We start from the raw sequence: 25267 nt of genomic DNA, 5'->3' as shown, positions 1-25267 counted from the left end.
AGTCACTCTGTTATACAACTGAAACTAATACAACATTTTTAATCAACTATACTCCAATATTAAATAAAAAATTGAAAAGAAACCTAAAAAAACAATTTGGATATATATAAAAGATATACATATTTAAAACTATATAGATAGGTAGATAGATAGATAGATAGATAGATAAAGGAAGCATTCATCAGGCTGCCCTGCCAGGTGATGGCAATAGACATCTACTGACCTATTACCAATAACCACAACCCCAGTAACTCCAAATTCAATCTCTAATTTTCATATGAAAGGCAGAGGAAGGAAAGTCAATAGATACTTGGGAAGTACAGGATTGTTCCTTTCAGGGAGAATCAGGGTCTAGTTTGGGGTCCTGCCAGAAAGGGAGGGAACAGGTTTTTCTCATTGTTAGAGTCAACCAGGGTGAGACAGTTTTTGAGAGAATCTGATGCATTTCCTGGATGTGATGTCCACTTCTGTCCCAGAGTGCTGAGAAAAGAAGTCTTATTTAAGGATATGGAAAGCAAATGGAGGCATTCCCACCAGCCCACCTCCTTGCATTCTTCAGAAGATGAGACATAATCCTAAAAAATTCCTGCAGCTTCATGAGCAGAGTCATGATAATAAGGGAAGGTCCAAGCAACAGGAAATTCAACTAGAGGAGGAGTTGGGCAGCGTGCACAACTGCCAGGGACTAAATACACAGGACTCTGCTTCTCTGCAAAGATCATGAACAATATCAGACACAAGAGAAAGCCAAACAGGGCAAAAGGCTATGTAAACAAGCTGGAATCAAGACTGCCAGGAGAAATATCAATAACCTCAGATATGCAGATGATACCACCCTTATGGCAGAAAGTGAAGAAGAACTAAAGAGTCTCTTGATGAAAGTGAAAGAGGAGAGTGAAAAAGTTGGCTTAAAGCTCATCATTCAGAAAATTAAGATCATGGCATCCACTCCCATCATTTCATGGCAAATAGATGGGGAAACAGTGGAAACAGTGTCAGACTTTATTTTGGGGGGCTCCAAAGTCACTGCAGATGGTTACTGCAGCCATGAAATTAAAAGATGCATACACCTTGGAAGGGAAGTTATGACCAACCTAGACAGCATATTAAAAAGCAGAGACATTGCTTTGTCAACAAAGGTCCGTCTAGTCAAGGCTATGATTTTTTCCAGTGGTCATGTATGGATGTGAGAGTTGGACTATAAAGAAAGCTGAGCGCCAAAGAATTGTTGCTTTTGAGCTGTGGTGTTGGAGAAGACTCTTGAGAGTCCCTTGGACTGCAAGGAGATCCAACCAGTCCATCTTAAAGGAAATTAGTCTTGAGTATTCATTGGAAGGACTGATGTTGAAGCTGAGACTCCAATACTTTGGCCACCTGATGCGAGGAACTGACTCATTGGAAAAAACCTTGATGCTAGGAAAGACTGTAGGTGGGAGGAGAAGGGGATGACAGGGAATGAGATGGTTGGATGGCATCACCAACTCAATGAACATGAGTTTGAGTAAACTGAGGGAATTGGTGATAGACAGGGAGGCCTGGCATGCTGCAGTCCATGGGGTCGCAAAGAGTCAGACATGACTGAGCTACTGAACTGAACCCCTTCCCCAACATTTTGTGGTAGATAGAAAAATGGCCATCAACTTTTTAAATTTGACTTGGCCATATAACTAGCTCTAGTCAGTGAGACATAAGTAAGTATGCCACAGATACTTGGCATATCATTGTGCAATGGGGAACCTGAGGATGGTGACTATGTGAAAAAGACCTCCAGAGACACGTAGCCCAACTGCCTCTGTTGTGAGAAACAATAGCCTACCAAACCCCAGACATGTGAATGATCACACTCCACATCATCCAACCATCAGTTATCCTGCCTCATGACCACAGATGCAAGAGACAGTTGGCATCGCTCAGTCAAACTGGCCCAGACTAACATAACTACTCAACAGAATAACAGGATTTGGAAGATTATTAGAATGGCTGCCATGTTAATCTTCCTGTAACCAGAGTTGAGGAAAACACAAATGCCCTGCTTTGCAAACATTTCACAGATGTCAATGGCATTCTGATCCTGAATCAACTTAAAAATGCTATGACAAAGTTATTTAAAAACTGTTCCCTTACAGAACTGTTAGGAGAAGATAAATGTAGGAATATAAGAAAGCCTTCTGGAAAAGTAGGTAATAATCTATGTAGAGTACCTTTGACCTTCGTTGATGTGGAACAACTCAAACAGTGGATCTAAATCACATGAAGTGGTACAAAAATAAGGAGCAATTTGCTTTAACTTATCTTCTGGTGAGTTGAAGAACTGGAATGTATTCATCTCATCCTGAATTAATTAGCTCAATCCTTCATTCATCAATCATTCACTAGACACATACTTCATGCAAGCCACTATACATACTACCTACAAGAAGAAATCACAGTAATTGAGACAGATTAGAAAAGAAGTAGAAGAGGGGAACTGAGGTGTATATTTATGATAAGTAGAAGGCTGGGCACTGTAAAATGTATAATTCATTTCAATAGCCATAAAACCTGTAAGAACCACCATTCTTACAGTTGTATTGATAGATTCAGAGAAGCTTCATGATTCTATTTTAATAAGGTCTGACCTTTAGGTTAGCCCCAAATTCTATCCTTCTGAAGAGGATGGGACAGGTACACTATGACACAAGAGAGGAAAAGGCAGGGCTCCTAAGTATTTCTAAAAAGAAAATATCATAAATTATAGTCAAGAAGGGGAAGATTACAAAAGTAAAGCCTTATTAACAGGGAGGATTTTGATTTAGGCTTTGAAGAATAGAAAAAAAAAATCAAATTTTATTGGAAACAGAGGAGCAGGATCAATTTCTCATTTTTTCATATTATAGAACTATATTTTAATACAGAAAATTTTCAAAGATAGAAAAATATAGAGAAAAATTTCATATTCACCTAAATACAGCCATGGATAACCTTTGATCAAAGTTCTTAAATTTGGAGTATACTATGTGGAGGGTACTCAAAGAGGTATGTGAACAGATTAGACAAAGAACAACGGGTAGTTTGGTTTGACTGACAAAGAAGCCACCTATAGGGCAATGGTGATGCATGTTCTTCAATAGATTAAAACATGGACACCGAGTCGCAGGCTAATCAACTGCAACATGCAATGAGGTGAATTTAGATAGCTAGGTATTCACTGAAATATAGTTTTATAAACATTATGTTAATAAATCAAGTTAACCCTGAGACTGAAATCCATTCATTATCCAACAGATGTCCATTCTGACCCTGTTGGAATAAATACTGTAGAGGAGACAGTGGTTTACAAGAAGGAAATTTAGGTCCACAAACCTCTTAACAAACATATTTGAGTTTTATGCCTTTTCTATCATTTTTACAGGTTTTGGTGTGAGAAGAGTAAATGATCCAGGGTCAGAGTTCATCATCTTGAAACTGAAGTCTCATTACACGAATGAGCACATGATTTATCTTTTGACAGATTCAATTGCTTAGTAATTATAAATTAACACATACACACACATCATTGCTTCTTCAAGACAATAGCTTTCAATTTGCTAAAACTTAACATATCAAAATATATGATTTTCTTCTCTTTTGATATATTAAACTCCCAGAATAAAACAGTTCTTTCAAATTTAAGACTCAAAGAGAAAAAAAGCAAACAAAACTTTAACTTGGTAATCACCCCCATACTTTAGTTTCAGCAAGCTGAGAGTTAATGTAAAAGAAGTTACTATGCTTTTTGTCAGGAAGACTTTTATTTTAACTTGCATGAATTCCCTCCTTGCTACATCTCCCCTGGAGAAATCGAATATAAAATCCTAAATCCACATTTCTCAGAGGAAGCACTGGCTTTGAACAGCGGGAGTGTCATAAGGCTTGCTGCCATCTGGGTTCCCATCATCTTCTTTTGGACACCTCCCAAAATCGGGGTTTTATTTCTACTCCAGACACAACTTAGAATGCAGCTCCTAATGCTCTTGAAGGGACCATGAAGTTGTCAATGAATCTGAAGCTGGAGGAAAGAATACCCTGTCCACTTCCTAGAGAGCCTACACATGCAGACGCAGCACTTGAGCACAGAGATGCTAATGGACAAAATGTGGGCACCAATCAAGAATACTGAAAACACCCCACTTGACACAGGTCACGCTCATCCTAGACCTCGCACTTCTGCCTTCAGATCAGCATGGGAACAGAGAAATGGGACAGGGCAGATGCAGACCTGTGAAAACATCCTCATTTCTCACATGGAACAGGGGAAGATGGATGCAAAGAATGTGCCTTGGCTAATCTGGACAGAGCATGCTATCCTTTGGGAAAACATCTGGGTTTCATAGAATAGAAGGCAAGAATTCCAAGCTCTCTCACTCTGCCTGACTTCAGTCATTCTTATACTGTTGTCACTGAAGCAAAATGTATTTGTAAATTTCTCCAAAATTGAAGATGCTTTGTATATATGTGTCTTGCCTCTATACACGGGTATTTGATAATTATATCTGTTGGGATAAATATGCATTCAATTAATATAATCATGCATTTACTTCCTGTCTAACAAATTCCACTCCTACATATACAAAGTTACAGCATATTTGGGGCCACTTTCACTATGCACATAGTCATAAGTGCTTCTGTCTTAGAATGTAGGAAATAATCATTTCTGATAGGTTAAAAAACTAAGGGTTTAAGGTCAAAAAACCTGCAGCTAAAGCAACTGTATTGGTAAGGTGGCTAAAGGAGATGGTACAGATCAGAGACCTGAACCTGTGCCTGTCACCATACAAAGGTGAGTTATCTTTGTTTCCCTTGTTATAAGATTAAGCTTTATCCATGGAATCTAAAAAACCATGACAAATGAACTTATTTTCAAAACAGAAATAGTCACAGATGTAGAAAACGAACTTATAGTTACCAAGGAGGAAAGGAAGAGAAGTATAAATCGGGAGATTGGGACTGACATATACACACTACCATATATAAAACAGGTAACTAATAAGACTCTATTGTATAGCATCTGGAACTCTACCAAAGCTCTATAATGATCTATATGGGAAAAGAACTAAAAAAAAAAATGAGTGGATATACATACATGTGTAACTGATTCACTTTGCTGTACAGTAGAAATTAACACAACATTGTAAATAAGGTACACTCCAATAAATTGAAAAAATAAGCCTTGTAGTTCATAAATTTGTTTTATAACATATATTTATAAAAATCTATAAATATATTTCATATATTCATAACATACTTATGTGGATAATACATATATATTTAAACAAAGAAACAAAAAAGCTAGGGAAACAAAGTAAAGACCACTATCCCTTAAGTAAGTGTAGTTGCTCAGTCGTGTCCGACTCTTTGCGACCCCACGGGCTGTAGGCCACGAGGCTCCTCTGTCCATGGGCTTCTCCAGGCAAGAATACTGGAGTGGGTTGCCATATTCTTCTCCAGGGGATCTTCCCGAGCCAGGGATTGAACCTGGGTCTTCTGCATCACAGGCAGGTGCTTTACCCTCTGAGCCACCAGGGAAGCAAATAAAGTTAGCTTCTTCCACGCCAACATTTTAAATTCAGGAAAACTTTATAGTTTATAAAGTGCGATACCTGGGGAGAACAGATATAACTATAATCTAACTAATCTATTACTTCTGCCTTCTACCAATTCTGAAATAATGGCAACATGCTTAAGACAATGCCAAAAATGAGGAAGAGAAAAACTATTCCTCTTCTTCTTACTGAAGTTTGACTCTTTTGAACTTCAAATTTTGAATACCCATCATTTCCCCAGGATCAGTAATTAGATATTTCCTTAAGCAAGCGGAAACAACCTAAAGATGCCTCATCTTCCTCCCCTGTATGTTCTCTCCTTTTTGTTTTTCATCTAGCCTTGCCAGGAAGAATAAACATGAGCTGAATCACCTGCACTATTCTCTTACTGTGGATTTATTTCCAAGTAGCAGTGACATAATCACGTCTTCCATTTCTCCCTGTCAGGGCATGGTCCCCATGCCATATTCTAACCTCAGCTTCTCCATCAGGCACCTCCCAGAAAGTCTGCATAACCCACACATCTTCAGGCCTGCTCTGATGGAGAGACCAGAAAAAGCCTTCTAAATTGTGTCAAATTTTCACTTCTTTGAAAGGTATATTTAAACAGTTTTTATGATGGGCCAGATGAAACCTTGAATCTATGAAATCAGCTGGTTTGGGTTATTGTACAAAACTTTTCCTAATCAAAAACATATACCATTTTATTTTTGCTGTGGTCACTTACTTCAGACTAATCATTAATTTGCTTACATGCAATAATGAAACCAAAATAAAATGGTAGACGGCCACAAAATAGTGCCTGGGGATGAAAATATTTAAATACCAAAAAGGTCCAAGATAAGGAATTTAATAATTTAGTAATAATATTCATAAGAGGTATCAGTGCTTCCAAAAACAGAATGATAGCTCTGAGGTAATATATAATTTGATAGCAAAGTTTTGCTCTGTTTTCTTTTTTAATATAAATTTATTTATTTTAATTGGAGGTTAATTACTTTACAATATTGTATTGGTTTTGCCATACATCAACATGAATCTGCCACAGGTATTTCTATTACATTTAAGTCAAACTGGCTTTTATTCACATTGAAATGCCACTGGTAACTCCTAATGGATTTTCTTTAAAAAAAAAAATAAATGAGGAAAAACAGAATAATTCAAATATTTATACTGAATCACTTATTATCACATAATATTTAACACAAAGATTTCTCCCTTTAAAAATTGTTCAGGGGCAATATTTATGCCTATTTTATTTGAATAGAGAAGACAGAAGTTACCCTTTGTAGATGTTCCATGATATAATAAATTTCAGTTATCAAGCATCAGTTCAGTTGCTCAGTTGTGTCTGACTCTTTGTGACCCCATGGACTGCAGCACGCCAGGCCTCCCTGTCCATCACCAACTCCTGGAGCCTACTCAAACTCATGTCCATCATGTCGGTGATGCTATCCAACCATCTCATTCTCTGCTGTCCCCTTCTCCTCCCACCTTCACTCTTTCCCAGCATCAGGGTCTTTTCCAAAGTCAGTTCTTTGCATCAGGTGGCCAAAGTACTGGAGTTTCAGCTTCAGCATCAGTCCTTCCAATGAATATTCAGGACTGATTTCCTTTAGGATGGACTGGTTGGATCTCCTTGCAGTCCAAGGGACCCTCAAGAGTCTTCTCCAACACCACAGTTTAAAAGCATCAGTTCTTCGGCACTCACCTTTATAGTCCAACTCTCACATCCATACATGACTACTGGAAAAACCATAGCGTTGACTAGATGGACCTTTGCTGCTAAAGTAATATCTCTGCTTTTTAATATGCTGTCTGATTTGGTCATAGCTTTTCTTCCAAGGAGCAAGTGTCTTTTAATTTCATGGCTGCAGTCACCATCTGCAGTGATTTTGGAGCCCAAGAAGTTAAAGTCTCTCACTGTTTCCATTGTTTCCCCATCTATTGGCCATGAAGTGATGGGACCAGATGCAAAGCCTAATAGATTTATCCTTCCATTTCTGCTCAATAATTCCAGTGCCCATTTCAGTCACAACTTTAAGAAATGTGCTGTGGAGTTGTCCTGCAAAGAAATTCTCCCATCATATTTCAAAGTAACACCTATGCTGACTCCTTGATCCCCGTGGTTAACTCTCACAGCTGTTACTGACAGCCCCAGGAACAGCTGGTTTTAAAGAATACCATTTTGACTTTCAAAACACATGGCCTATGTGAATGTAAATCATATTAGAACAATTAACATGAATTTGTAGACATCTTCACTGACAATACTTCAATTATTTCAACAAAGTAACAGTACACTGATTTCATTTCTACTTTTTTTGACTGTTATCAACAACAGGAAATTCTTAGGCAAAGCCTATGTGCAGTAAGCAAGCAAGATAGGTGGATATCAAGGGAGGTGTAAACTGCAAAACAGATGCTACATCTCTTTTCAGTTAGGAAAGATTCTGTTTTAAGCATGACTCAATTTGCATATGGAGAAGGCAATGGCACCCCACTCCAGTACTCTTGCCTGGAAAATCCCATGGACAGAGGAGCCTGGTAGGCTGCAATCCATGGTGTCGCTAAGAGTCAGACACAACTGAGCGACTTCACTTTCACTTTTCACTTTCATTCATTGCAGAAGGAAATGGCAACCCACTCCAATGTTCTTGCCTGGAGAATCCCAGGGACAGGGGAGCTGGGTGGGCTGCTGTCTATGGGGTCGCAGAGAGTTGGACACAACTGAAGCGAGTTAGCAGCAGCAGCAGCAATTTGCATAACCTTAAAAGTAGAGCTAAAATTTGCTTTTTAAGGATTTACTATAGATTATACTCACTTTCATAGATTATAATCTCTTAATTCAGTAAATTATAATCTATACATGGAAATAAATCAAGTTTAAAAGAAGAGGTGGAATTTTAGAATCTAAGTAAATTTTGTATTTGTATAGACCAAAGTTTAAAACTTTGTTGATAACAAGGTCAAATGTAAAATGGGGAATGGGGAATAAACAAACTAGGTAATTTAGACAGAAACAATTTACATGGATAGGGGTCAATATAAACTTTAAATATGCATATACTGTTTCAGTGCGATTGAGGTTCTTTCACATGAAGAGTTAAAATGAGTGTCTATATAACCCTAGAAAAGAGCTGACTAGTCAATCAGTAAGATGGTGTGGCAATGCTAAGGATAAAAATATTTTTATAGTTATTCCTTCCTTCAAGCCATCAAACCAACAATACCCTTCCAAGGCTTTAAGCCATGGCTTCTTAAAGTTATTACTCAGTATGCTGTGTCTGTAAGAGAAGCATAAAATAGTCTTCAATAGAGTTAAACCATACTTAAGAAGGGGATCTCCACTAGTGTTTTTTCAGTTTAATATTGATAGGATTCAGATGATAAATAAATTCTTCTGCATGCCCTACCCAAGGGCAAGTAAAGATGCAGAATTTCTCCTTCCTTTTATGGTCATGGATACAACAGCCTCAGTGATACATGGGTTCAAATTTCAAGGGTTTATTACTTTTACAAAGTCTAAGACATGCAAGATTGGAAAGCAATGTTGGCTCTCTTATAGACGGGAAGGGTGATACTGGAAATGTCTAAATATATATATTTTTTAATGATCTAAATGTTTCCAATGCTCAAGCCAGAAACTTAGCAAAACTACAACCGCATTAAAAGATGTGCATTTTGAAAAACTACATGGGTCAGGGCACCAGAAGGTTGCTAATATACTTTATAGAGTTTAAAAAGCAGTTTTCTCCTTTTTAAACCACTGAACCAACGAACTGTGAACAAACTACATTAAAGCAAATTGCTATTAGATGGAAACAAGAGGAAATCAAAGATAGAGATATTTTAACACCCCATTTTTCAATTTTGGGTGACAAATATCAGAATTTCCTATGGACTTTGATTGGTTACAGACTTGACAGAAAATTCCACAGTTAAAAGTACTCAGGGCTTATTGACAGGCTATCAACCCTCATTCCTCAGTGTGTTTAGTTTATTCAAACTTTAAGCCAAATACACACTCTACAATAATCTCATGCAAGTATTACTTATGTTCTTCTTTGTATTTTTTCTGTATGCTTTAAAATTTAAATATTTTTGAAACTTTATTCAACATCTATGGCTTGATTTTTTTTTCCCATTTACTCAGTAATATCTTTTGAAGCGAAGCTAATTTTGATAATATTCAAGTCATCAATGCAATTTTTTTTAGAAACTGTGGTTTGGGGTTATAAGGTTTGTGGTTTTATGGGTTTGTGGTTATGGGGAAATATTTCCTAATTCAAATCACAAAGATTATCTTCTATGCTTTCTTTCAGAAGTTTTATGGGTTTTATGCCTTTTAAAAATGTGGATCTATGAGTTAATTTTGTATCTGGAGCAAGGTATGATTCAAAGTTTTGTTTTTTGACATATGGGTACGCACCTTTTCTAGTACCATTTTTTGGAAAATTGCATGGACAAACAAGTTGATAAAGACATACAATGAAATACTATTCAGCACTAAAAAGGAATTAACTATTGATACACACACCAATCTGGATTAATTTTGAAATAATTATGCTTTATGTAAAACAGGCAAAAAAGTATGTATATTGCATGACCCCATTTGTATAAAATTCTAGACATTAAAAAATCAACTATAGTGACAGAGAGGATCAGTGTTTGCTTAGGGAATGCTTAGTGCCAAACTATTAGAGGGATGGCCACGATGGAGGAATTACCAATGTGATAAGGGTTTCACAGGCATATACATACGCTAAGGCTTATCACACTGTAGGTCTTTAATATGTGCAACATATTATATATCAATTTTATGTCAACAGATATATACGGGCTTCCCTGGTGGCTCAGTGGTAGAGAATCTGCCTGTCAATGCAGGAGACTCAGGTTCGACTTCTGGGTCTGGAAGATCCCCTGCAGAAGGAAATGGCAACCCAATCCAGTATTCTTGCCTGGGAAATCCCATAGACAAGAGGAGCCTCGTGGGCTAGAGTCCATGGAGTCACAAAAGAGTAGGACACAACACAGCAACTAAACAAGAGACATGAACACACATTTGCTATGTGCATATATTCACACAAACACGAATATATAAACAAGTGCTTCTTAATAGTTCACATTCACAATCGACTCTTGGCACATTGTTCCCAACAAGGCAAGAATCTTTAGAAAATTTTTGTTCATCTAAATGTGTGGTTAAGTGTGGTTGGTTGCTTTGCAAGCTTGCTTCCTGAGAGGAGAATTTGAAGAAGGGTTTAAAAACAGATCTGAACAATGTAAGCAATATAAATAGCTATCATTTAATTAATCACATTTACGTTCCTCATCGTTTAGTTATATCACAAGTCAGAAGGTTCAGGAAAATTATGAGATCAACAACACTTAGCAACTAGTTAGATGAAAACCTTTAGAAAACTCTGTCACTATAAGTATAATAGATTTGTCACTGGAACATGCCATTGAAGATAATTCTGAAGCTATTATAGCTAAAAAGACGAAAATAAAAAGTTGATATAAGAGGGAAAGATCAGAATGTGGCACCAAGGTCTGATGGAGTTCTGAGCTAACTGTAGCGACCCGGAGCACAAGAAACCATGGTGATGTGAACTTAGGGGAGGCCCAGAAAGGGCTGGACTGGAGGACTTGCAAGCTCACACTGTAGACGTGACAGCTCTTCATACTTGGATATTTACCCTGAGGTTATACACTTTTCTGTGATCACTGAACTGCTATTTAAACATGTGACTATTTCCTAGAATAGTAATTTCCTACACCACTGTTTTTGTATGAGAACCACATTTGGTTGCTTAAGTAATAAGCTATTAATTCACTACCCATAAAAAGGATGAGATTTATTTTCTCATCAAATATTAAGTGCAGCACATTGCATTAGACTTGAATTTGAAATGTGATTCCTAAGCATGGGTAGTGTTCCAGGAAGCATTTCCCTCTCACATTTTTCTCTCCTTGACACTTTATAATTTAAATCTATATTGCCATGATGTAGAAAATACAAACAGCTTTTTTTTTTCTAAATACTCTGGGAATAAATATTATGCTTGACCTAAAATAAATTACAAACAAAGAGTACACCATTTTGTTATCAACAGGAAGAAGAAAATACAGAATGTTTATTTTCTTCCCTTCAATATACTTTTAAACTGCTAATCACATCTTAAAATATTTCAACTTTATCAGTAATTGATCTTCATGGTGTCTGAAATACATATCATGAAGTATCGGGCAGGTTAATCACTGCAGTTTCGTCATTAATAGCACTATCAGCAAAAATATACCTCTGGAAACAAGAGTATACTACAGAAATAGAAAGTCTCAGTTCAGCTGTTGTTTGTATACAGAGAGAAAACTGGAAGACAAACTTTATGAGACTCTGAGTTCTTTAGGACTAGCTTTGAAGGATTATAGATCATGTATGTGAAGGTTATAAACCAGGGTTCCCAGGAAAGCTGAATATAGAACAAAATCACCAGTGGAATAGGAATTGAAAATATCTCCTCTGAGAAGAAATACAGTGAATGTAAAATGTATATATAGCAAGTTTCATTCATAGACCAATACACTCTCTTTGGCAAAGGCCATTTTTAAAACTACTGTCACAAACCTATGAAAAAGGATACATGTGGGCGTACTGTTTGCTCTAGGGTTAGGTGTATTTCTACTTCAAGAAAGAAGTCAGCCAAGAAATCACTGTTTAGGAATCTGTAGGAACAGCTGAGCCTCCCTTGTTTTCTTCAATCATGTTCCTAAAAAAAACAGACTGGCAAGTTTGGGAGATAAATTCTAACATTTTTGTTCAAATATAAGAATAGCAGCAGCATATCAAAAGCTGGTGATCAAACCCTACTATTTTGATAACATGCCCACTGAAAACAGCTCGGTGAATGACAGAGGTTGGTCCCAAGGGTGAATCATTAAGGCCATACTTCCATGTCTGAAGACGAGAAGATCTGAAAGAACAGACCTGAGCTGACCATCAGTAACCCTCAGTATCTGAAGCTTCTTGACGGCAGGGACTGTCTAATTCACCACTGTATCCTACGTGCCCAGCACAGATCCTAAAACATGGTAAGTACTCTGCACCTATTTATGAAATGAAAGGGGGAATCCAAAAAAAAAAAAAAAAGCTGTATGTGATGTGAACTGCCTAGAAACTATAACATTTTAAGAGGAAGAATGACTATGAAACATAGTTCAGCCTTTTTCTGTTGAAATTCCAGAGTGGACTTCAAAAGCCAAATGTTAAGGCTATAGTGCTCAAAGTCTCCAGCCTCAGCACTTCCTTATGTAGATGGCTCTGATCATCTCAGTTCTAGGTCTTGTGTAAAATGTCATCCCTGCCTTGGGGTCTTCTCATCACCTGGAATAGTCTCTCTCTAAATGTATTTCCTATGTCTCTCCCCATATAAATTCTATATAACCATCTCTTTCAAATACTACTTTCACCAGTAAGCTTTTCCTGTTTATTCTTGCTATAAGTAATTTCTCCATTCTTTTGAATGATAAAATATTTTATAAGTAGTTTTTCAGGAGTGTTTCACATTGATTCAATTTTTAAAAAGTCTAGGGAAAAATTACAAAGCAATGAGGACATGTTTCATGATGAATTCATAATGAACACGTTCAGTTTCTATGCTGCTCTTACTTTCTATTCCTTTTGCCTAAAATATCATTACTAGCCCCCAATTCTGCCCTTTCCCTCATACAAGTATTCTATGACCCAGCTAGACAGTCATTTTCTTCAAAATTACCTTCCCTGACTTCCTCTGTATCTCCAATCCCAGATGAATTAAGCACTCACTCATATGCTTCCAAAATAGCATGAGCACATCTCCTTCTTTATTAAGTATGCTACGATAAAAAAGGAAAACGACTCTCACTGAACCAAGTCCCTTGAAGAAAGGGACGGCACCGTAGTCATCATAAAGTCAGTTTACCAGGCACCATAGTGGTTGCTCACCATTTTATGAATACATAGATTTGCTTGTATTTATATATCACCTGTATTGGACTGTGACATCTTTGAGGACAAGAAATTCCTAATTCAATATGCTTGTGCATAGCAGGTATTCAAAATATCTGATCAATGAATAAATGAATCATATAACTTTCAAGACAGAAGTAATTATAGATACTTGAGATACAACTTGCCTCTTTCACAGAGAAGATATGAAGATCAAGCGAAGTTACATCAATTTATTCATGGAATCAAAATCTAGGCATAAGTCTTTAACATTTTTGAATGAATGACTGAATAAAATGAACAAATGAATGATTAATCATATCTGAACACTAAGCTATAAGCAGTCATCACTGACTAGATATTCAGAAATGAGACCTCAGTTTCATGAAAATTTAATAAACTTGCTGCTGCCAACATTTTTTTATGAATTCTCCTAGGATCTATGAAGGCCTGATAGTTATATGTAATTCATTAAAATAGAAACAGCAGCATGTTGTTTTCAAAGTACTGCAATTGAACCATTAAAAATAACTTTGAAACACAACAGGTTTTTGCTTAATCAGCAAAATCTTTTAGGTACAAGGGTTCTATAGATTCTGGAAGTGCTAAATTACAAATAATACAATTTATCAGCATCATAAAGAGTTAGCACTTGGGCCTGAAAATCTCAAAAGTATTAAACTAGGACTAGAAATGTTATGAATAAGACAGAAGGTCCCTCCTTCCCTACCTCTCTCTCTTCCCGCTCAAACTGACTTTAAGGCAGTGTGACAGCTACTTGAACATTACCTGTCAAAAATAAAGACTCAGAGTGGATCTCTCTAGAACCTTGCATCCCTATCTCTCCTAAATTAGCTATGAAGAAATTGGTAATTAGGCTACTAGAGACAATTGGGCTAAAGGCATTGTGAACCAAGTGGTTTTGAAAGGCTGATTATTAACCTTTGGTACAACACAAATAAGGGAACACAGTAGACTGATTCACAGATTGAATAGAGAGAGAAGATCAGGACTGCATGTCTTAGGTAGATTTGGTTTTTCTATACCACTATAAGACATTCGAGATTATTTTTAATGTGGTAAAAATAATCACTAATTCAAATGAATTTAAAATCAAAAGCCAAGTGAAAAATTCTAGCATATATCAGGGTGTTCCCCAATTTTAGACACATACAAAGGACCCTATTTTCCACAGAATTCAGAAGAAATGTTAATATTTAGAAAGTTTCTAAAATGTTAATCTTCTCAGTTCTAGGTACTTCCTAAAGTATACTTGATAATATTTGCCTTCTGGTGAGTTTTTGTATGTCATCAGCACAAATCTAACACTTCAGATGCAGCCGTACAAGCACTTATATCATCTCACTACATGTAAATGTGCTTCCCAAACTTAAGTTCAGAAACATATCTGACCCCTACCCCAAGAGTTATAATCTCTTTGGGCCTCAAGACTTCCAGAAGAAAGAACTGTTAACAGTCTAATTACAGGCAACAGGACCAATATTTAGCAGAAAATAGTACACCCTACCCAACAGTGCCCAAATTCTATCAGGCAGTCAATTACCCTCCAACTTATTTACAGTTTTGGATTTACAGAAATTAATAGTAAAATCAAAACACTTATAGTCCTTGCTGCAGACCAGCAAAGAAAAGATCTTTATTAACCGCTCCTTTTGAAAAGTTCTCTCTCTTTAAAGAACATCTCTGATATTACTTCCTATAAAAATTGGAAGAAAAACTGAGCTCTCTAATTATCACACATCTCCTTCTTTACCCACAACTAATAGTGAATCTACAATCCCCTTTATGTAGGAGCAATTCATTTTGAAAGGATAAAAATTAAGAAGACTCACACCTTGTGATTTGGCTTGTTCATTCTTTTTGATTTACTAAAACTGAGCAGTCACATAATATTCTTAGGAGAGACTTTAAAGTTCCCAATGCTTAAAAAATTCTCTAAAAAGATCTTGTGAATCTCCTCCATCAAAGAAAATTTACTGCTTTTACTTAAGGATGATATTAGTTCATAAAACAAAAAGACCAAGGCTTCTAATGAGAAATATTGTAAAATTCCTACTTGAATTATAAATCAAGATTAAAACTGACAGAATATTCAAACATATTTTTATATACATCAGAGTTCAAGATAAGGCAAACTTCTGGATATAAGGAAGATATTTCCATTAAAAAAAAATTCCATCAAATATGCTTTATCAATGAAAAAGTAGGAAGAAAAAAAAAAAAAAATCTACACCTTTTATCCCCTTAATTTTACCCTCCTTTTTCTGTCCGAATTGTAAATTTTCTTCCTGTGTATATCTTGAGATGAATCAGTTCCAAAAACAAGTGAAGGACTATTCCAAGCAAATGAGTTTTGATGATAAATGTTACATGCTATTGTTAAATTAGTGAATAAAAACAGAGAGTAATGCTATCAATGTCTAATACTCTACACCTTGTTTTCCTGTCCCTACACCACGTTTCCTGCATTAATTTGTACAGGTCAATAAATTTATATCTATGACCACATTAAAAATATTCTTCCTTTAAAAAGTTGTTAGTTTTTAGTTCACTACTGATAACAATTGATGTTTGAACCTAGATAGACTGCTTTAAATAAGCAGAAGCCTTTTGTAAACATCAACCCCGAAAAAAGTACAGAAGACCCTTGTACAACATGGGTTTGGACAACATCAATTCAGTGCAGTTGCTCAGGCATGTCTGTCTCTTTGTGACCCCACGGTCTGCAGCACGCCAGTCTTCCCTGTCCATCACCAAATCCCAGAGTTTGCTCAAACTCATGTCCATTGAGTCAGTGGTGCCATCCAACCATCTCATCCTGTTGTCCCCTTCTCCTCCTACCTTCAATCTTTCCCAGCATCAGGGTCTTTTCCAATGAGTCATTTCTTCCCATTAGGTGGTCAAAGTATTAGAGCTTCAGCATCAGTCCTTCCGATGAATATTCAGGACTGATTTCCTTTAGGATGAACTGGTGCATCCCCTTGCAGTCCAAGGGACTCTCAAGAGTCTTCTCCAACACCACAGTTCAAAGCATCAATTCTTCGGCACTCAGCTTTCTTTATAGTCCAATTCTCACATACGTACATGACTACTGGAAAAACCATAGTTTTGACTAGACAGACCTTTGTCAGCAAAGTGATGTCGCTGCTTTTTAATAGGCTGTCTAAATTTTTCATAGCTTTTCTTCCTAGGAGCAAGCATCTTTTAATTTCATGGCAACCAGTCACCATCTGCAGTGATTTTGGAGCCCAAGAAGTTAAAGTCTCTTACTGTTTTCATTGATTCCCATCTATTTGCCATGAAGTGATGAGACCAGATGCCAGGATCACCATTTTTTGAATGTTGAATTTTTTAGCCATCTTTTTCACTCTCATTTTTCACTTTCATCAAGAGGCTCTTTAGTTCCTCTTTACTTTCTGCCATAAGGGTGGTATCATCTGCATATCTCAGGTTATTGATAATTCTCCAGGCAATCTTGATTCCAGCTTGTGCTTCATCCAGTATGGAATTTCACATGATGTTAAAAAACAGGGAGACAATATACAGATTTAATGTACTCATTTCCCAATTTGGAACAAGTCTGTTGTTCCATGTCCATTTCTAACTATTGCTTCTTGACGTGCATACAGATTTCTCAGGAGGCAGGTAAGGTGGTCTGGTATGCCGATCTCTTTAAGAATTTTTTACAGTTTGTTGTGATCCATACAGTCAAAGTCTTTGGCATAGTCAACAAAGCAGAAATAGATGTTTGTCTGGAATTTTCTTGCTTTTTCTGTGACCCAATGGATGTTGGCAATTTGATCTCTGGCTTCTAAATCCAGCTTGAATATGGAAGTTTTCAGTTCATGTACTGTTGAAGGCTGGCTTGGAGAATTTTGAGCATTACTTTGCTAGCATGTGAGATGAGTGCAATTGTGATGTAGTTTGAACACTGTTTGGCATTGCCTTTCTTTGGGATTGGAATGAAAATTGGCCTTTTCCAATTCTGTGGTCACTGCTGAGTTTTCCAAATATATTGAGTGCAGCACTTTAACAGCATCATCTTTTAGGATTTGAAATAGCTCAACTGGGATTCCATTACCTCTACTACCTTTGTTCGTAGTGATGTTTCCTAAGGCCCACTTGACTTCACACTGCAGTATATCTGGCTCCAGGTGAATGATCACACCATCGTGGTTATCCGAGTCATTAAGATCTTTTTTTGTATAGTTCTTCAGTGTATTCTTGCCACATCTTCTTAATATCTTCTGTTTCTGTTAGGTCCATATTGTTTCTGTCTTTTATTGAGCCCATCTTTGCATGAAATGTTCCCTTGGTATCTCTAATTTTCTTGAAGAGATCTCTAGTCTTTCCCAGTCTATTGTTTTCCTCTATCTCTTTTCATTGATCACTTGAACAACATGGGTCTACTTTATATGTGGAATTTTCCAATAAACATGTATATATACTGTAAATGTATTTTCTCTTCCTTATGATTTTAATACCATTTTGTTTGTTCTAGATTACTTTATTGCAAGTATACAGCACATAATACATATAATATATAAAATATGTTACTTGACTATGTTATCTATAGGTTTCTTGTCAACAGTAGGCTCTTAGTAGTTAAGTTTTGAGGAAACGAAACATTATTAGTGAATTTCTGATTGTTCGAAGTGTTGGCGCCCTTAACTCCTACTTTGTTCAAGGATCGATTGTAAAGGAGGATAAAATAGTTTTGATAACAAAGGCTCATGATTCAAGCTATTATCCCTCATGGTTCGTTATGATTATTTTGTACATATGCTTAGCCCTTATTCTTCTTTAGGATAAGGAAAGCTGCACAGACGAAGCAAAGCTTTACTTCAGGAAGTGACTCTGTGGAGCTTTGTGGTAAGAAGCCCTTATTTTTGCATAGTTTACATATCCTGCTTCTGGAACTTACTGGCTCTGCCAGTCAGTAGTTTGTACTACAGGCAGCTTTTCACTTTGAAAATATCAACTTTGATTCACACATCATTGTTGGACCACAAGGGCCTTCCTTACATCTAAGACTAAAAACCTACTGCAACACTTCCTATAGGCAGGCTCTTCTTTGTACAATACCCTATGGGCAATAATGTGTGTCTTTTACTTTGGTTTCCTCTTATTTTACAAAAAAAAGATAAGCACAGCCAGTCAAATTAAAGCAGACCCCAGTGATAAAAACTTACGTCAATATAGTTAAAAAATTAAGGTCAAAATGAAAAAAATCAGGCCTGTTCTAAGAATGAAGCACTGTCTCTAATTAAATGATCTGTAAATGCAATTGATAATATTTTAAATGATTTTTATGAATCATATTTTATATGATTAAAAGCATTTTAGAGATTTTATAGTATTTTTTGTTTGTTTTTTCTTTTTTTTAAATTTTTTTTAGAATAAAAAATAACATGAATCTGCCACAGGTGTACACGTGTTCCCAATCCCAAAGACCCCTCCCACCTCCCCCTCCACACCATCCCTCTGGGTCATCCCAGTGCACCAGCCCCCAGCATCCTGCACCCTGCATCGAACTTAGAAACCAATATGCATGGTCTAACTTTGGACACTGGACTACAGTACACATTTACAATAATATATTACACAGAAACCCCAAGGGGTGAACATTCACATATATAATTTAAGATAACAAAGACAGTAACATTCTTCCCATCTTGCTCTTTTTTGCCTTTTGTTTCTGTCATACTCCTGACAAATTATAGAGCCATGACTTGAATAAGACACTCTCCCCAAGCAGCTCTGTAATGGAATATCATCCCTGTCTGCATACAGTTCTATCTGAAAGGGATCCTCTTGCCATCCAAGAGGCAATTCTGTGAGGCTGAAGCCCCACTAGAGGAGCTCTTACTGCACTGCTAATTGTTGACACCAGAACAGAAGGCCCGTGTGCCTCTACTCAGGGATCTAGAATTCCTTCTCTGGGTCTTGGATCAGGAATTTCAAACTTGCCTCAGAACAAATACCTTATTTCCTAGTCTCTCACTATCCTAAGTTGTTATCTGACTGTGAAGTTTAGACCATGTTGGGTCCTACACATTGTTATTCACATTTTAACAGCTACGGACAGCAGGAGGAGAAGGGGATGGCATCATCAGCTCCATGGACATGAGTTTCAGCAATCTCTGGGAGATGGAGGACAGGAAAGCCTGGTGTGCCGCAGTACATGGGGTCTCAAAGAGCTGGATATGACTGAGTCACTGAACAACGACAGACAGCTTGATTTTGTGAGATCCCATGACTTGGTCTCAGACACTTGTCATCTCACATTCAAATTAAGCCCACTATACTTAAATTGTATTTGTGTTACTAGTGTATATCTTAATTTAAAAATACTAGCAAATATTTTCTTGGTTTATTTTTTTTAAATCTTCACTATAGCTAGATAAAATAGAAGTCTATGGTTAAAATTTAATTAACCAGCAATGAATAAAACATAATTAATCTATTGAAGAAAATGATTTAAGATTATTGATTTTGGGGGCCACAATGATACTGTTCAATTAATATTATAAGTAAATGAACCTAAAAGAGTTAATCTGTATAAGAGCAGTTTTTCTCCCTCTACTGGAATATGAAAACTATTTGGACAGGTTTAGCAAACCATTCGCAGTGTACTTAACCCTGTGCTTTGAACAGGATGCCCCTCATGCATAGCAGGTTGGTTGGGACAAAGATAAATGATGGGCAGAGAGAAATAAAACCGAAGAAATAGTGGATACCATTTACTGAGCAGTCATTGCACAATTTACAATGCAAGTACTGCTCTAGCCCCTTTTCCTACATTATTACTTAATTCTTAGAAAACCCAGTGGTAGTTGGATAGTGGAAGTTATTTCACATATAAGGGGAAAAAAGGAAGGACCTGGAGAGAGAAGAGGAGACGGGAATGAAGGAGGAAGTGAATGATTCAACCCTGTGTTTTGTCAGTGGGGAAGCAAAGCAGAGATAGTGACCCTCTGTGGTCATGGCGGATTCAGTATTGGAAGAAAATCTTGTAACTTGCAATGGAGGGCTCTTTAGTTTTCAATACTGTTCCTAACAGTGAATTAGTAAAAGAAATGTGGAAAAGTCTAAAAAGTAACTTACTGCTTAGAACCAAAAACTGAAATAGGAGACACAGTGTGGGAGCATGAAAATGGAACCAGTGAATCCTGAGCATTATTATCATAAGAAGATGGGTTCAGTACTGCATGAGAGACTGCCTACTAGACTAAAGCAGAATTGCACATTTGAAATCCCAGTGTAAATATGAATGAAACAAAACTTAGTAGGCACATTTCTGCCACTGTAATTCTGACAGAAATAGGTAGCAATATTAGGTGAAAATCCATAAAGATGCTAAGTTTTTAGACATCAGAAATCTATCTGGTTAAAAATCCTCCATAAGGCCATATTTCAGAATTTGGAAAATGTAATTTATATTTTAGACTTTCCCACTTCTCAGAAAACAGATTCTTCCTTTGTCCTTTCAGAATTGTCAAAGAGACATATGCTACCTGATAGATTTTTCTTTCAGCATCTATTCTCTAGCTATCTACTGTCACTTTTGACATCATAACATTTGAGTAGGTAATACAGTAAATTGTTAGGGGGAAAAACATTTTGCCCAGTGAATTTGTAGCTGAAGTACAATTGCAGTAACATGAATACATATTCCCTTCAGTTGTATGGTCTCTTTTAAGAACCAGGATGTCTGTTCTTATAGCAGAAATCTAGTCCATTAGAATCTTAATGTCTGGAGAAGTGGGTTAAGACTATGTAACTTGATAATGTATGTGACTGTTATATTAAATAGTGGGACTTCTGATGTGTGAATTGAGATTATTAACAGTAAAGGTGATAATAAATACACTAATCCTAATTTATTATGCTTCAATAACCTGCTATTTGCCATAACACAAACACTTGCAAAATCTTCCACAGACGTGCTCAAAACCAACTTGCAAAACAAACCACCACCTACTGTTAAAGGGTAGTTTGAATATTTCAAAAGCAACAGCTTAATAAAGATTAAGGAGTCTAATAAGCTTTCACATTTCCTTAACAAAAAAGCTTTCAGGAGACACTGAGGAAGAGAAAATCATAGTGATCAAATGTGCTGTGTAAAGTATGGTAATAAATATATGTAAGAGAGGTGGATTTTAACAACAATAACAAATTCTGTTTTCTCACCAATGGCTGCCCGTGAGGCACATTCTTAAGTCGACTTGCATGGCTGCTGCTATTTGTCAAAATTCGCTTCATCACTTACAGTCTCAGAGTTCTTTTCCTTTTAGCTCAGCGTTGTGATGGAATCAATACAAATCTGCTCTTAAAATATCTGTCTCTGACCTGTGTTTGTTTTAAAGTGCATCATTCATAATAGTGATGGATAGGTTATGCTATTCCTCTTTGTCTGCACAAAGCGCCATAGCATAAAAAGTGCATATATTTCATGCCCAAGGTCAGGAGAAAATTAATGGATAAAGAGCTAGATAAAATGGAGTTCAAGCTGAATGGTCTGAGTGCGCTCTACAGGGTACAGACCAGGCAGGCGGTACAAAGCCCATTACACTTAAACGCTCTTGAAGCATTTCAGAAGTAGAATCGTTTCCACAGGCTAACACATAAAAGCACCAAGCTCTCTCATAAAAGCACCGAGCTGCCACAAAGAGCCCACAGGAATGCACAAAGTGCTCCTTTTCCTGGGTTCCCATGGCATACTCCATCGAAGCAATAAGCCTATTTTTTACCATAAGCAATAATCCTATTTGCTGTTTATTGCTAGGGTTGAACAAGTTATGCTTTCTTGTCATTAGTAAACTCTTTTATAGTAAACTCCTCTTTTAAGGCTCTCCTACTAATACTCTCTACTTCTCCACCCCAACTTTTCCTGGTGAGTGCTAGGTCTCCGTAAAGGGGTAAGGTGAGCTGGTTCCAACAAGAGCAACGCTTCATAGTGAACAGCTGCACTCTATTTTCTGGAATATTCAACTGCAGACATACAGAAGCAAACTAAGAAGAAATTAAGGGGTGCAGGGAGGATGAGAATTCTACAATAAAAACCATCCATGAGTTTCAATTATCACTTATAGTATCTATATACAAACATAGCAAAAAAAAAAAAGTAAAAAAAAAAAGTATTTTGCAGAGTGAAGTAACTCAAAACCACTGGTTTTCTTCATGTACCTTGCTAGAACAATATTACATTTCTGAGGCAGTAACAATTAAGCAAAGTCACAGTGGAATTTTTTTTTTTTAATCTGTCTTTCTAGATTTAGAAAACCAGTATGTGATGAACAGATAAGTGAATTTCTTCCCCTTGTGTTTGCTTTGTTTTAAGGGAAACTCATAGTTAAGAGATATGATTTGTCCCTATAGTAAAGCCTGTGGAACTGTATAAATAAACTGCTCTGTAAGCTGAGGAAATCGCCCATTATCTCCGAGAGCATGCTCTGATAAAGAGTCTATCAACACAAAGCCAAAACTCATCCTGAGGATCAAAAGAGGACTTTCTGGTGACAGCTCTTGCTCACGGTCTCTTTCAGGCTGATTATATGGCACTAGGAAATTTTGTCAAAAAGCTAAACTTAGAAAAGAACCAAAGTTGGTGGGAATAAAAATTACATTTTAGGTGGTGATACAGAAATTAAACCCAGCAGTCAACAATTGTGACTCTGAATACAAAATACTTTTTTTCCCCCACATAATTTATAAACAGATACGGGTAGTATTCTGTGAGTTCTCTTATTAAATATAATAAGCAAGTTCTGGTGTCAGTAAAGCTGGATTAAACTCTTTAGTTAGCCACCAATGAGGTGTGGCTTTGACTTATAACTTTATTTTACAAATAAAGAAAGTGAAGCAAAAAGATTAGTAAGAGTCAGAAAATAATCTCTAAGATCTCCTCAACCCTAACAAACAGCAAAACCAAGCCTCCCCCAAATCTTCTATGATGCTCTTTTAACATAAAACGGTCCAGGTTTATGATCTGAGGAGAGAGGGGTTTGCTTATCAATAGCATTGCAGAAATACGACTTTCTGCACCACATCCACAGGACAGTCATGTACATGAAATGACTTCAGGGAAATTCCTCATTTAGGGAAAAAGCAATTATGAGTAATTTGCAAGGACCATAAAATTTTTTTAAAATAGTAATAAAAGGCTGAGATGAAGAATAATGGTCCACAGCTACAAAGAGAATAAATTAAGATTAAACATCACAAAAAAATTCTACAAAGGGGGTCAACAGAAGAACTGCTCAGAGAGGTACTTGAGTCATCCTCATTAGAGGCACTGAGAAATAGATTAGACAACAACCTATTGGGAAGACTAGACAAGCCCCTTCTGAATTACATGTGTACTTTCTGGCTTAAAAAAAAAAAAAGAAAACCAGTTAAAGGACAACGTAACATTTCCACCATCAGAAGAATGAAGAAAAGTTCAGTTTGTTGGGTTTCAGGAGACTGGGGAGACCCCGAATTATCTCATACAAACCTGCAGGCCCTCTTCAAAAGTCAGTTCATTCTGGGTCTGTAGCAATTAGCCAGATAAGTCCCATTAATATTAACACTGGCTTAAAGTCAGATTGAATGTGTTTTTTTTTTCTTTCTCAATTCAAAATAAATGGAGCCATCTTTCTTGACTATTAACCATATCTCTAACCTTCAGGAAAATTGCTTTTGTTTCACTTTTTCTACCTATAGTGAAGTCACTCAGTCGTGTCCGACTCTTTGCGACCCCAAGGACTGTAGCCCACCAGACTCCTCCGTCCATGGGATTCTCCAGGCAAGAATCCTGGAGTGGGTTGCCATTTCCTTCTCCAGGGGATCTTCCCGACCCAGGGATCGAACCCAGGTCTCCCACATTGCAGGCAGATGCTTTAACCTCTGAGCCATCAGGGAAGCCCTTTTCTACCTATAATATGGAAATAATAAAAGCTCTTCTCTCTCCCCTAAAAATGCTGCATAATTTGTATCACTTAAGTGAAAACATCAGTAAGAGTATTTAGGAAGCACTGCTATCTATTCTGCAATCTTCACCTATGCAAAACAGTTTCTAACTACTGTTCAATATCATAACTACAATATGAATGCAGCTAATATTTACATTTTGTTTATATTTCAATTCCAGTAGAATAATTTTAGAATTCATGTGTGCATAAACTTAGCAGAAAATAATCTAATGAATATTTTACATTTCATTTCATCCTTATCTGTGCTGATACTTGGCAGTTCCAGAGACAACCTTCAGTCTTCCTCAGTATAAAACCATTTCTGTCATATTCTATTAATGCTTCAGATGCCATCTCAACTCCTGTGCAAACCTGTTAATGCCTAGAGATACTGCCAAGGACAAGCTATACCATTCACCTTTTAGTCTTTCTGATTGAAACCAGTCTCGACTGATCTCAAAATAAACTAGAAGAAAAAAAAAAGTAGCAACTTCTTTAAATTACCAAAATCATCCTGATCAAAATATCAGTAACTGGTGTGTGCTAAGCTGCTTCAGTTGAGTCCAGCTCTGTGTGAGCCTATGGACAGTAGTGTCCCATAATAACAAAAGCTACTGACCGTGTCAATCAAGAAGCACACATTTTCCAAAAAGTATCACTATAAGGTAATCAATTTGGATATTATCTACTATTACAGCTGTTATAACGCTGACCTCCCTCCTCCAATAGATTCATGGGGA

The 25267-nt window shown here is 36.8% G+C and overlaps 1 protein-coding gene and 1 non-coding gene across 2 annotated transcripts in view; both read right to left on the bottom strand.

Annotated features, from left to right (window-relative positions):
- Positions 1 to 25267, bottom strand: part of PTPRD (protein tyrosine phosphatase receptor type D) — a 440423-nt gene that overhangs the window by 247042 nt on the left and 168114 nt on the right. The window lies entirely within an intron of this gene.
- TRNAH-GUG (transfer RNA histidin (anticodon GUG)) lies at positions 5473 to 5544 on the bottom strand. Its single transcript has one exon. It is a non-coding gene; the product is annotated as a tRNA-His (tRNA).

Source organism: Budorcas taxicolor, chromosome 8, assembly GCF_023091745.1.
Source record: "Budorcas taxicolor isolate Tak-1 chromosome 8, Takin1.1, whole genome shotgun sequence".
NCBI classification, from domain to species: domain Eukaryota; kingdom Metazoa; phylum Chordata; class Mammalia; order Artiodactyla; family Bovidae; genus Budorcas; species Budorcas taxicolor.
This window is presented reverse-complemented; position numbering and strand designations above follow the sequence as displayed.